The sequence below is a fragment of the Diorhabda sublineata genome, chromosome 5, assembly GCF_026230105.1.
Source record: "Diorhabda sublineata isolate icDioSubl1.1 chromosome 5, icDioSubl1.1, whole genome shotgun sequence".
NCBI classification, from domain to species: Eukaryota; Metazoa; Arthropoda; class Insecta; order Coleoptera; family Chrysomelidae; genus Diorhabda; species Diorhabda sublineata.
Window position 1 is genome coordinate 16,672,252 of NC_079478.1, and position 14,317 is coordinate 16,686,568.

The 14,317-nt window shown below is 32.1% G+C and overlaps 1 long non-coding RNA gene across 1 annotated transcript; it reads left to right on the top strand.

Annotated features, from left to right (window-relative positions):
- The first annotated feature begins 1,766 nt into the window (after positions 1–1,766).
- On the top strand, positions 1,767–11,310 carry LOC130443742 (uncharacterized). The gene is made up of 2 exons (XR_008909876.1): positions 1,767–6,203; positions 10,674–11,310. It is a non-coding gene; the product is annotated as an uncharacterized LOC130443742 (long non-coding RNA).
- Positions 11,311–14,317: the final 3,007 nt, after the last annotated feature.

Genomic DNA, 14,317 nt, shown 5'->3' on the forward strand with positions numbered 1-14,317 from the left:
GCGAGTTTTGCTCTGTCTTTCATCCCTTCATAATTTCCATTGACTAAGCAACTACCAAATACTTTATCAATAAGATTGTTGCTCGAAATGATATTCTTTGGCAATTCAAATTCTTTATACTATTTTAGTAAATAGTCGTTACTATATATCAACATCCATCGATTGAGTTTTGTTCGCACGTGGCTGTACAGGCAGAAAATAGTGAAAATCTCCTCTTAGTACTATTACTTCTCCACAAAGAGGGACATTCAAGATTCGGACTATCCAAACGCTACCTTTTACTTGTTATTTTACCCCCAATTATTTAATTTTTCTTCCAATAAAAAAAGTTATGTTTAAATTTATTATCGATAACTCGAGTAAAATGACATTTTTTAAAAATCAATTCCAGCTACATCGATTTTCCGTTCCCAAAGCCCCCTATATACTAATTTTCATAAAAATCGTTGGAGCCGTTCCCTAGATTTGATACGGTATGGGATATAAGTATTTTTGAAGCATACTTATCACTCACAAACAAATGTTTTACTATATTTTGATTATACTCTAATGTAAATCAGTTAAAAATTCCACAAAAAAATTCAATAACTTACAAATTCTAATAAAACCTTTATTTTTTTTTCTGCCATTCGTTAATATTTATCTCAACGCTCAAAACGTCTCGTAAGCTATTCCACTTGGGTTTACCATTATAACGATCTTGACTAATTGTAAGTGGAACAAGAAAGATCGTGGTCGTGAACGTGACTGTCGTGAGTGCTTATTGGAATGCACCCAGAGCGTTAATTAATGTACAGGTTTTTTAAAGGTACCATATGGGTTGACGAATTTCCTGTTTATGTGTATTGTACTTGGCTAGCAATAAATTTATCCCAACATTGAATCCATAACTAGAAGCATTCCTGGAAGGTTTGTTTTAATACATGTTTAAAATTCCCTTGGAAGAGAACTATAGCACCAGTGGTAGCTAGACCATTTTTGACACTTCAAAGACCGTAGTGTTTGAATTTATCTCACATAGCCAGATTTTATCTACAATATGTAGATATACTCTTTGCTGGAAAATAGCAATGAAAAGTTTGTTAATACAACTGAACGACGAAAAGGCAATGAGCTTAGAACAAGTTCAAAATTATGAATATCTTGGGCTGCTTATAAAGGACGACGGTGACGAGGGAGGAAATCTGGAAGCGAGGAGAAGTAAGCAGTTGGAAGCGCTGATTGCGATAATAAGATCCCAATAAATCTCCATAAAGGCGAAGCTACATATATACAAAACAATAATAAGACCAATAGTGAGCTACGGAGGCGAAATGTGGATCCTTAACAAAGTAGAGGAAGAGAAGTTAGATATATGGGAGAGAAAAATACTTAGAAGGATACTAGAAGGGATATCTATTGCCGAGGAAAACAAATAATGGAATGAGGAATCTATTTGGAGACGCAGAACTAAGCAAAATAATAAGATCGAAAAGAATAAAGTCGCTAGATCACATACAGAGAATACCAGATTTTAGAGCAGCTATGATGAACATAGAACAAGGAAACGAGGAAAAGATGGTACGCAGAGGTGATGGAAGACCTAAGAAAGATAGGACTGGAAAACGAAAGCAAAAAATAGGAAATAGTGGAAGGGAATCACTCTCATGCTATGGGTCTAAAAGGCCTGCGTGAAGCACCTATATATATATGTAGATGTGCTTTTTGAAACTATCCATTAGGTTACTTGAAATAGGTCTATTCAAAATAAAATGAATGAATATTATAAAAACAAATTCTATATTAAAACAAATTTTAGATAATAATATGATTCCACCAAACTCTTAAAAATACAAATACCTATTACAAAAATCACAAATAGAAAATTGAAAAACTTACATTGTAATTCCAAATCCTTTTTATTCACAGCACAACATTAGAAAATATATAATATTCTTTATATCTATATGATAAATAAACGATTACAGAATTTATACAATGATCTGCACAAAGACAAAAAAAATCCAGTGCAAAATTTCTAAAAGGCAATTGTATTTGTCTTTCTAACATTTATAAGAACAACAGTTTTCAAAAACAGGAAAATACTCATCATATTTTTCATTTCAATAAACTATTCTATTTTAAATAATTTTTCATTGCGAGAACAGAAAAATGGACTTGTCTATCAAGTCAAGCGCCAGAGCAAAATAATATCTTCAGAGGTGTCCCCTGAATGTAAATCCAAGTGGGGCCGCCATCTTGAAAAATATTTTTTATCAGATATCTCACGAACCACGCATCGTACGACAAAAGATAATTTTTATAGATAATAATTTTTGACATCTTTTTTATTTGAAACTTTTTTTAGTATAGAATTGGCAACTAAGTACTTTTGCTTTTTACTGATAGAGAGCATTGCTTTATTTTTTGAAGAATTTATGTAAGTACTGTACTTTGACGTTTGTCACGTGATAGTGGTCACATTGACACAACTTTAGAAGTAACTAGTGCGTGATTATTATTAAAGCTATTAGTTTTGGGTTATTAAATGGAGTGCAGAAATGAACATTTTCGGCATATTTTCCTTCTTTATTTCCGTAAAGGAAAAAAATCTGCTGCGACTCACAAAGAAATGTGTGAAGTTTATGGTGCTGATTGCTTATCAGAATTAGTATAAAAAATTCCGTTCTGGAGATTTTTCCCTTCAAGATGAGCAAAGTTCTGGTCGGCCTACTGATGTTGATGTCATCAAAGTCATAATTGAAGAGGATCGTCATATAATTGTTCGAGAGGTGGCGAAGGGGTTACGTGTATCGCACACAATAAATGAAAAACACTTAAAATGGCTTGAGCTATTTGAGAAGCTTGATATTTGGGTACCTCACTAATTGAAAGAAATTTATTTAAACTTAGAAACAACATTTGCGATATGTACCTTAAACGAAATGACACCGATCCTTTTTTGGAAAGAATTATCACTGGTGATGAAAAATGGGTCCTGTCCAGTAACATAATTCGAAACGATCATGTAGCAAAATCGATGAACCAGTGTTTTTTAAGCTGTTTCCAAGGAACCAAAAGATCAATTCTAATGTTCACTGTCAACAATTAATGAAAATGGATGAATTAATCAAAGAAAAGAGGGCAGAATTGTCAAATCGGAAAGGTTTAGTATTCCACCATGATAATACAAGGCCTTACACAACTTTGGCAAGTCGTAAGAAACTATTGGAGCTTGGCTGGAGTGATGTCACCAGTCAACAGAATTCTTTGTTCAATCAAACTTTCACGGATGATGATGACCTTCAATCGCACCTGGTTCAGTTTTTTACTGATAAGTACCAGAAATTTTATCAGCGCGGAATCATGAAGCTGAAAGAAAGATGGCAAAAAGTCATTGACAAAATAGAAAATATATAATTGATTAAAAACTATTCTTTGTTAAAAAATAGAATTTTATTAAGTTGTACTGCTATTTCGGGTCGTTCGGAATTTCCCCGTCTTAATTTTCCAACAGTATTCAGGTATAGGTAAATCTCAACAATTTTTGTCTCCTAGTGATGCTAGTTTGGTTCCCTCACCTGTTTAGTATTGAAATTTTCGTAGATGCGTCAGTTTTTTTAGAGTAACATTCATAAAGTATAATATAAAATAGTATGATACGATCATAACGTTAATTATTATTATTAATAATAACAATTCTTGGTGTAGCGTAGTGTAGTATTGTTTTTCGCTACACAGACAATATTTTATGATGATACCGTTTCCCCTTGTAAATAACAATAAAGATAAAATATCAGTAGTTCTCCACACTAATTATAATTTGAATTGATTCGCTACACAGCTGTATCGACTTTTTTGTGTTACATATGCCATTTTATGCTTTATGAAATTGTTTTCGTATACAAAGAGCAATATTGCCTCTGATAATGTACGGAAAGCAAGTTTTATCAAGCTGCAACTCTTAAACTATCAATGTTACGAGAAAAAGTTTCCAATAAAATTTCAGCCCTACAAATTCATTTACCGCCATTTTTAATTTATCATGATTTGTTAACTATATATTTATTTTAGAGATATCTGATAACACGTGTTTTTCAAGATGGAGGCTGACGCGGGCGCTCCCCATGACACCCACTTGGATTTACATTCAGGAGACACCCTTGAACATATTCCAAAAAAAAACTTTGCAAAAAAGTACATGGCGCATATCCTAAAGGTCTTCACCTATATTTTGTGCACTTACATGCATTTCTGTTTCGAAGTCTTTATATTCAATGAAAAAACATCACAAATGTAGGCAGATCTACAGAGTGAGTTTTATGTATTGAACGCCTCAATTATCTCAGAAACGGCTTGTACAATTTTTATTTTGTGTACAACGGTTTTGTGATACGGCCGGTATTATGGTGGTATCTATATTTTTCGCTTTTCGAAATACTTATTATTTTTCATCTAATGTTTCCTATACCCAAATGCCAAAATTTCGGAGTTATAGCTACATTTGCGTTATCCACCGATGTTAAAATAATATGACTGCTACAATAACAGATTTGACGTTTCAATAAATTATTATTCTTGTTTATTGAAAGTTTACTAAAGTTACAATGGATCGTTTATCTGAAAAAGAACGAATTGATATTTTAATGATATTAGGATATGTGTAGAAGTAATATCTTCAATAATTTATATTCTAACCGAAATCCCATAACAACATCTACTGTCAGTAAATTAGTAAAAAAGTTTAACAAAACTGGTACAGTAAAAGATTCATCCAAATAAGGGCACAGAAAAAACTGCATCAACTGAAAACAAATCTTTAGATATTTGTGTCCAGTTAGAAGACGATCTACACTTGAGTACTAGACAAATATCCAGGAAATTTGATATTACGCAAACATCCGTAATGAAAATTTTAAAGAACTATCAGATGACGATAATTGTAGATACTGGTCAGGTAGATCTCTTTTTCATTGGGGATAACTTAAATGGTACGGCGTATTTAGATTAGATAGATATTTCCAAATCAAGTATTTTCAATTACATTTAAAAAAAAAACTTCCATTATTAAAAATTTTCAAGAACAATATTCAATACGATAATATTTGGCTACAAGAAGATGGTGCCTCACCTCACTATGCGTGTATGGTGAGGCAATAGCTAAATAATGTGTTTCCCAGAAGATGGATTGGAAGGCGTGGTTTTATCGAATGGCCCCCGCTTTCACCCGACATGAATCCTTTAGACCAGTTTCGTTAAACTTTTTTACTAACTTACTGACACCAGACCTTGATACGAGATTTGTATTAGCGCATAAATTATTAAAGAATATTCAAATTATTCAATCGTAGCCATCTAAATGTACAATATTTATTGTAACTCTATACTGTAAATGTAGCTATAACTCCGAAATTATGGCATTACATGATAAATAATAGTATTTCTTAAGGATTTCTAAAAACACAAAATATTTAAGGTTATCTATTTCACATGACCCTTGCGCACAAACATTTATAAAAATTGTAAAAAAAAATTGTAAACTCATTCTGTATTTGGATACTAAAATTAAATTTACAATGTTCTGTATCACATACCAAACATATTGAAATAATAAATACAAATTTCTCACTGCTTCGGAAAACATCAAAATACTGAATAAAATTAATTTCTTAAATTCGATCGAATGTGTCAAGCAGTCTTTAAATACATTGGTTTCACCAATTGTACGACATTATGATTATTAATTATCGCTGATCAACTCTCAATCTACCCAAGTCCTGTTCAATAGAATGTTTCGTTAAATTATAATTTCTACTAGATGCCCATTGAATTTTGATTACTCTACCCTTGTTTGATTTTGTTTTAATTTTAGTTTTAATTTTTTATTTAGAAATTCATTCTACTCTACGCCTCTGGCAGTCTCTCTTTCTTCGTTACTTGTCGTTTTTATGTAGCGAGACGAGAACGCAGTATATGTATTATATAGACCGAAGTAAGAACGTTTGGTTCTAATAAAAAGAAGCTTTGCTTCCAGAAAATAAATGGGACTTTGTTTCATTTAAAATAAATAGAAAATTTAAATACAAAATAAAATTATACAGTCCACTTCATTCAATACAACATTTTGGTCATTCGAGCCGGATGATTAACAAATTATAAATAAATAAAATTGTGTTGTGCACAAGAAGATCCTTTCAAACTACCGCATCAGGAAGAAGAAACCTGTAAGTCCTTTCCATTTTATTATTTATTCCTCCTCATAGTGTCGTCGATTTCTGATGGAAGAGTTTTTTATTATTGCTTTGTAGTAAATAATATATAGTTCAATACAATTGCAAGATAAAATATTTCAAGTTAACGTTAAACAAAACTATAGGTATTACCTTGTCGGTAAGGCACACTTATTTGACGTAAATTTAAATAAAGGTAAAAATTGGTTTCAATATAGGAATATAGTATTGTTCTTTACTTTATTATAAAAAAAATTGCCTTATTTTCTTGCTCAAATATTATCATTCAATATTAAGGTATCGAGATGAATTCACAAGTAATTTGCAATTAATATAAATATCGATTAATACACAACAAATTATTTTGAACTATTCATGTTGTATCTTTAGAAAGGTATTTGCAATATTTGCTTCCTAGATCCTAGTAAGAAAGTAGTATACTCCGTTTTTTTATCATTAGCCAAGTAGACAAAACATTCGGACGGCGCCAGCGGAGCGGCTAAGTACAAAAAGGTCGCAGTTTTTCTGTAAAGTTATTACTAGTAAACAAATCAAAACTCATTTCATAGGCGCGCGATAAAAATAAAATAAAATGGCCGAGTCGGAAAAAATGAAGAATTTATATAAGAAAAGGTCTATTATTAAGGCATCAGTTACAAGGCTTGAGAATTTTTTGAAGGAAATCGAACAAGATCCCTCAAAAAGAATTTACGTAGCCGATAGATTCGAAAGATTTAAAGTATCATTAGACGATTTTGAAACAATTCAATCGGAAATTGAGGAAAATTTAGAAGATACGGAAAGAAATCAAATTGTTTTTGATAAGGATCGTAGAGAATTTGAAAACAAATTTTATGAGTTACTAAATGATGCTAAAACCTTGATGAACACGAACGATGGTGTATCAGATATTGAATCTTTGATAGTCGATAGTTCTAGGCCGCGATCAGGTATATCTCATAATCTAATATTACCAAAAATTTCCTTACCATCTTTTTCGGGTGAAGAAAATTGTTGGTCATCATTTCATGACCGATTTAAATCACTAATTCATGATGATTCGAGTTTGTCTACAACAGAAAAATTCTTCTATTTGCAATCAGCAGTAAAAGGTGAAGCTGCAAAATTAATAGGTGACTTAGAAAGTACTGATTCAAATTATGAAATAGCATGGGATATGTTAAAAGACAGGTACGAAGATACAAAATCTTTGATTAAAATCCATTTAAAAAATATTTTTGATTTGCCTAAAATCAATAAAGAAAATTTCTTTGACTTAAGAAATTTCTTAGACATATTCAATTTAAATTATAGAGCATTAAGGCAACTAAAAGAACCCGTAGATGAATGGGACAGAATTTTATTATTTTTATTAGAAGAGAAACTTGACAAATATACACGTAAGGAATGGGAAACTAAAATACATAAAATAAAATCCCCGAAAATTGATTTATTTGTTGACTTTTTAAAGGAAAGATGCAGCATAAATAAAAATATAAATAATAATACCAATGTAAAACAGAATAAAGTGTTAAGTCACGCTTCTTTACAGACTAAAGGTCAATTTTGTATATATTGCAATAAATCTGATCATTTAATTTATAATTGTGAAAGTTTTTTGCGGTTAGATGCAGTCTCTAGGCTAAATTCAGTAAGGAAATTAAAGGGTTGCGTAAATTGTCTTCGCGAGGGCCACTTTGCTAATGTTTGTAGAGGATACAATTGTAGCATATGTAACAAGAAACATAACGTATTATTACATATAAATGAAGCTAGTAATGCAACTAGATTTTTTAATACTAAAGGAAATTTGTCTAATACAACAAATAACGAAAATGAACTTGAAATTAAATCTAGAATCGTCAAAAGTGGTGAAACTGCATCCGAAATTAATAGTTTGAGTTCTACAAGTATTTTTAATAACTGTGTTATTTTATCCACTGCATTGATAGATATCTTCGATGTTAATAATAAATCAGTGCGGTGCAGAGCTCTTTTGGATTCCGTAAGCCAAAGTTCATTTTGTACGACCGAGTTAGCACATGCATTGAATTTACCATATAAATCTGTTTCAATTCCAGTAGTAGGTATAAATGCAACAAATTCTACGAATGTTTCTAAAATTTTTCAGGCAAAAATAAAATCAATTCATACTGAATTTGAAGCAAATTTGCCATTTTTAGTCATAGATCAAATTACAGGCAAGGTACCACAGTTTAATATAGATCTTTCAAACATTAAAATTCCTAAAAATTTATTGCTGGCTGACATTACTTTTGATACATCAGCTAAGATTGACATTTTGCTTGGTTGTAAAATATTTTACGAACTTTTATTAAGCAATCAAATCAAGTTAGGGAAGAGGCTACCTATTCTACAGGAATCGCATTTGGGGTGGATCATTTCAGGAAATTTTACAGCCCCTTCAATGGCTACATTTTGTAATCTTTCTAAAATAGACGTTCAGGAACAATTAGAGTCCTTTTGGAAAATTGAGGAAGTTTCTAATACGAATCAATCCGTTTACTCAGTAGAAGAAAATAATTGTGAGGAGCATTTCGTAAAAAACTTTTATAGAGAAGGTGATGGCCGGTTTGTTGTTAAATTACCTTTCAAAAAAAAACCTATTTTTGGCCAAACTAGAAAAACTGTAGAAAAAAGGGTGCTGAATAATAGTTACTTGAATACGGAATATTCTAAATTAATGGAAGATTATTTCAAGTTGGGGCATATGTCTTTGGTAAACGAATCTTTAAGGTCAGAAGTTAAATTCATTTTACCTCACCACTGTGTACTAAAATCTAGTTCTTTGACAACTAAAGTACGGGTAGTTTTTGATGGTTCCTGTAAGTCAACTAATAATATCAGTCTGAACGACGTTTTGTTGGTGGGTCCAATCATACAACCTGATATATTTAAATACATTGTTAAGATTTAGAAAGCACCAAATTGCCTTTACGGCAGATATAGAGAAGATGTACCGACAAATAAAGTTACATCCCTCGGATCGACAATTTCAACATATATTATGGCGAGAAGATAAGTCCAAATCGGTTCAAGAATATGAACTTAATACTGTAACTTACGGCTTAGGTCCTAGTTCATTTTGAGCCACCAGATGCTTGAAGCAACTGGCTATAGAAAATTCAAAAGATTTTCCCGAGGCAAGTCACGTTATAGAAAACAATTTCTACATGGATGATTTAATCTCAGGAACCGACAGTGTAGAAGACGCCATTTATTTAATCAAACACGAAGCCAAATAATGGTATTACAAATTTACCAGAAACAAAACTTTCTATAAATTTAACCTTGGGAGCACAGATATGCAATGATTTTGACATAATATCTAAATACTCTAATTACAAAACTTTATTGCATGTGACTGCGTATTTATTTAGGTTTGCATCGAATTGCAAAAGGTCAGTAAAACTCAGAAATTTAGGTGAACTAACTTTGGATAAACTTTGATAAAATCAGTACAGTACAAGAATTTTAAACCAGAAATAGACAAACTCAAATCAGGAAAACAGATTTCACGTAAAAGCAAATTGCTTCCTCTTTCACCATTCTTAGATTCCGAAAATATATTGAGAGTTGGTGGCAGGCTGAACAAATCTGATCTATTTTATAACCAAAGGCATCAAATTATCTTACCTTGTAAGGATTATTTCACAGAATTAATTGTTAATCATGAGCACAAAAGGCTTTTTCACGCTGGTACTCAAACAGTACTAGCTACCATTCGAAATGAGTTTTGGCCTCTTTCTGGTCGCCAAGCTATCCGCAGAGTTTTACGAAAATGTGTAAAATGTTTTCGAGTACAGCCTACTGGGCTAATTCAAAAAATGGGTGAACTACCTTCATCAAGGGTTAACCCATCAAAGCCATTTCATACGGTAGGTATTGACTATGCTGACCCATATTTAATAAAGGACAGCAAGCTGCATAACAAGAAATACATTAAGTCTTATATATGTTTGTTTATATGTTTTTCTTCCAGGGCCACTCACTTAGAACTAGTTAGTGATCTTACCGCTGATGGCTTCCTTAATGCATTCAAAAGATTTATTTCTCGTCGTGGTTTATGTAGGCACATTTATTCAGATAATGCAAGTACCTTTGTAAAGGCAAATAAGGATTTATTAAAGTATTTTGAATTAAGCCAATCTCCAGTTGATCAAGAGTTTATAACCGATAACTTGATTACTTGGCATTTTAATCCTCCTTACTCTCCTCATATGGGAGGATTGTGGGAACGTGCAGTTCGCTCTACTAAACACCATTTGAAACGTGTACTTAACAACACTTACCTTACTTATGAATAATTTTATACTCTTCTATCTCAAATTGAGGGCATCCTAAATTCTCGCCCTCTCCTTCCTCTTACCGAAGATCCTGATGATCTACAGCCTTTGACTCCAGCACATTTCTTAATCGGTACTGCTATTCAAACAATTCCAGAGCCAGCTGTTCCTGCTGACCATAAAATTCAGTTATCTCGATACAAGCACATTACTATGCTGATACAGCACTTTTGGACTAGGTGGTCCAAGGACTACTTGAACTTACTCCAGCAGCGACCCAAATGGCGAGTTACTCAAATTGACTCTATCCAAGTGGGATCTATGGTGCTCTTAAAGGAAGATGATACTCCTCCAATGAGTTGGAAATTTGGACACATAGTAAAGACTCATCCAGGCAGTGATGGACTTGTTAGAGTAGTGACAGTAAAGACTTACAGTGGTATCACTAAACGTGCCATAAATAAGATATGTGTTTTACCTATAGACGATTAAGGGTTATTTGGTTGTACTTATTTTTTACTTGTATATAATTTTATGCTATGTTTATTGCTTTAATGTATATTTTTTTTCTTTTTGAAAGCTGGTACTTTCAAGGCCGGCGCTATGTTTGATTTTATTTTAATTTTAGTTTTAATTTTTTATTTAGAAATTCATTCTACTCTACGCCTCTGGCAGTCTCTCTTCGTTACTTGTCGTTTTTATGTAGCGAGACGAGAACGCAGTATATGTATTATATAGACCGAAGTAAGAACGTTTGGTTCTAATAAACAGAAGCTTTGCTTCCAGAAAATAAATGGGACTTTGTTTCATTTAAAATAAATAGAAAATTTAAATACAAAATAAAATTATACAGTCCACTTCATTCAATACAACAACCCTGTAATGTTGTTAGCATCGAGATCAATTATAGTCTAGTTTAGTTTTTCGACGAAAAACTCGACATTTTTAAAGTTTTTTTGCGAATAATTCGAAAAATTTTTGTTCTATCAAAAAAAAACTGTAAAGATTAAAATTGTAGCTTTTAAAAAACCAAATAAAATCATTTTTTTATAATTTTTCTACGACTAATACGAACCGAGATACGGCATGTTAATGGTTAGTTTTTTTCGATAAATGCATAATTTGAAATATTTAAAGCCAAATAACGAAAAAACATTTTTCGAGGAAAATTCATAGAATGTTTTTTACAGTATATAATTAGAGCTTTAAAATAAAGAAAAGTCTCTAGCTTGAAAATGGGGTGACTTACGATCAAAATAAGGTCGGTTCCAACTTTTTTTATGAAAAAATCCGTAAAAACAACCCCCTAACTACTCTCCTAATTAGTGATTCTGTGATTCTCTTAATATATGTATTATCAATACATTCAAGAAGTTTGACCAATTTAAAATGCATAATTTTAGAAAAATTGGAGTTTAAAGAGCAAACGGTTTTTTGCTATTTCGTATTTTTCACCGTTTACTTCAAAATACTGTTAACTGATATATTTCTGTGTGTAGATTTTAGACACAGTAAATATTTGGCGAGATATAGCCGTCTATTTACGAGCGAACACCACCTTATCCGAGCCCTTTAAACTCACACCATTTAACAATTAAGGGATATTAAGGAATTTAACTTATATAGTCTTGAAGCTCTTGGAAAACCCTGCAAAATCAAATTAATACGCAGCGCAACAAGTTAAAAAAAGTTAAAGGTTTGAAAGCTTTTCTCGAGCAGATGCGGTATGAACATTTCGTCAAGCCACAACAAGAAACAGTGTAGTGAAGCTATCTTCCCTTCTGCCCATTGTTGATGCCTTAGGCAAACAACAAAAAGATGCTATTATTAAATTCAACAGTGGCGTCGAAATGAAAACATCCGAGCAACAGGTTGGAGACGGGATTTTAACGAACGTTTATTATACCCCGTACGAATGAATAAAATGCCCGCACTCGATGAATTTTTTAAAATGATCTTTTGCTAATGCAAAAAAGGGTGTGGCACTTTATGCGGGTACAGAAAACTTGAATTGTACTGCAATTCCACTTGTTCTGGGTGCTAGGATGAAGACTGTAATTGAAGAGGACGAAGACGACATCGACTTCGATGATGAGAAAATTAATGGGCCAGATTTGAATTTCATTGTATGTAAAAAAAACGAAAAGCGTCGAACGGCACATCCAAATTTTTGTACAAATCGATGCCAGACGAAAAAATTGCAAGATTTTGCCTTTTTTCGAAATTTATTTCCTGGACTATTAGTATAAAAGCAAGACCGGGGAAGTTTACTCGAATTCTTAATTCTATAAAAAAGATTTTTAGTGCCAAAACCTGTTTTTTCTTTATAAATCATGATTTCACAAACATGCATCGCGTTTATATTTTGTACATATTTTTTTACAATTAGAATATCCAAGCTTATTGTCTTTAATTTCACAAATTAAGGAGCAAAAGCAAATAAAGAAAATAAAAGAAGACTTATGGATAAAGACAATAGAATATCTTAGATTGGAAGTGAATATCAAGAAATGCGAAAGAATGGTAATAAGTCAAAAAAGAGGAGATGGTAAAGAATTAAAAATGAAAGGATCAAGAACAGATAAAGTGACCAATTTTGAATATCTGTGAGTAATTTTCACAGAAGATGGAAAAAGAGATATAGCGAACTGAGTAAGAAAAACGGATAAAATATTCTATGTTCTTAATAATACAATTTTTGGGAAAAAACAAATAAGAGAAGACAAAAACAAAAGTATACAACTTGATAACTGTACCCGCGTTAATAATATATGGAAATGAACAAAAAACTACAGAGTAGAATAGTAGCAGCGTTATGAAGCAACTTAGAAAAATAGCATGAAAACGAGGTTGGGTAGATTGCGTAATGAGGTAATTTTAGACAAGCTTAAACAAGAACCAATAGGAAACAAAATAGTTAAAAGATGTTTAAACTGATACAGATACATAAAAAGAGAAACGCCACAAAAAACAAGATAAAAGTGATAGAAGCAAAAAATAAAATAAAAGAAAACTTCGTTTACAACAAGTAGCAAAGGGGAAAGACAAGGGAAACCAATACAGCGGATGAATAGAGTAACAAAGGATTGGAAGAAGTGAAAAAATGGATGGAAGAAGAATGAAAACTAAAATCCCAAAACTCTCACGCACGAAATTTGAACTGGTACGGATACAAAAAAGAAAAACACCACAAAGCCTAATAATAAAAGTGTACAGAAGCAAAACGATATAAGGTACTAAAGTACTAAAGAAGGAAGACAAGGGAAAACAATATAACAGATGAATGGAGTAGGAAAGGATCGGAAAGACTGGAAAAAAAGGATGTAAGGAGTATGGAAACTAAAATCCCAAAATTCTCACCCTCGAAATTTGAACTGATAGGGATGCATAAAAAGAGAAACACCACAAAGCCTAACAAGAGAAAAGTGACAGAAGCAAAACGATATAAGAAGGAAAAAATCTTGGCTACAAGTAGCAATGGGGAAAGACAAGGAAAAACAATACAGCAGATGAATAGAGTAGCAAAGGATTGGAAAAAGTGGAAAAAATGGATGTAAGGAGTATGAAAACTAAAATCCCAAAACTCTCACGCACGAAATTTGAACTGGTACGGATACATACAAAGAGAAGTATCACAAAGCCTAATAAGAAAAGTGACAGTAAAACGATATAAGAGAAGACGAAAAGAAAAACTTGGCTACGAAAAGTATCAAAAGGGGAAGACAAGTAGATGAAAGAAGTAGCAAAGGATCGAAAAGAGTGGAAAAAATTAATGGAAGGAGAATGAAAACAAAAAAATGT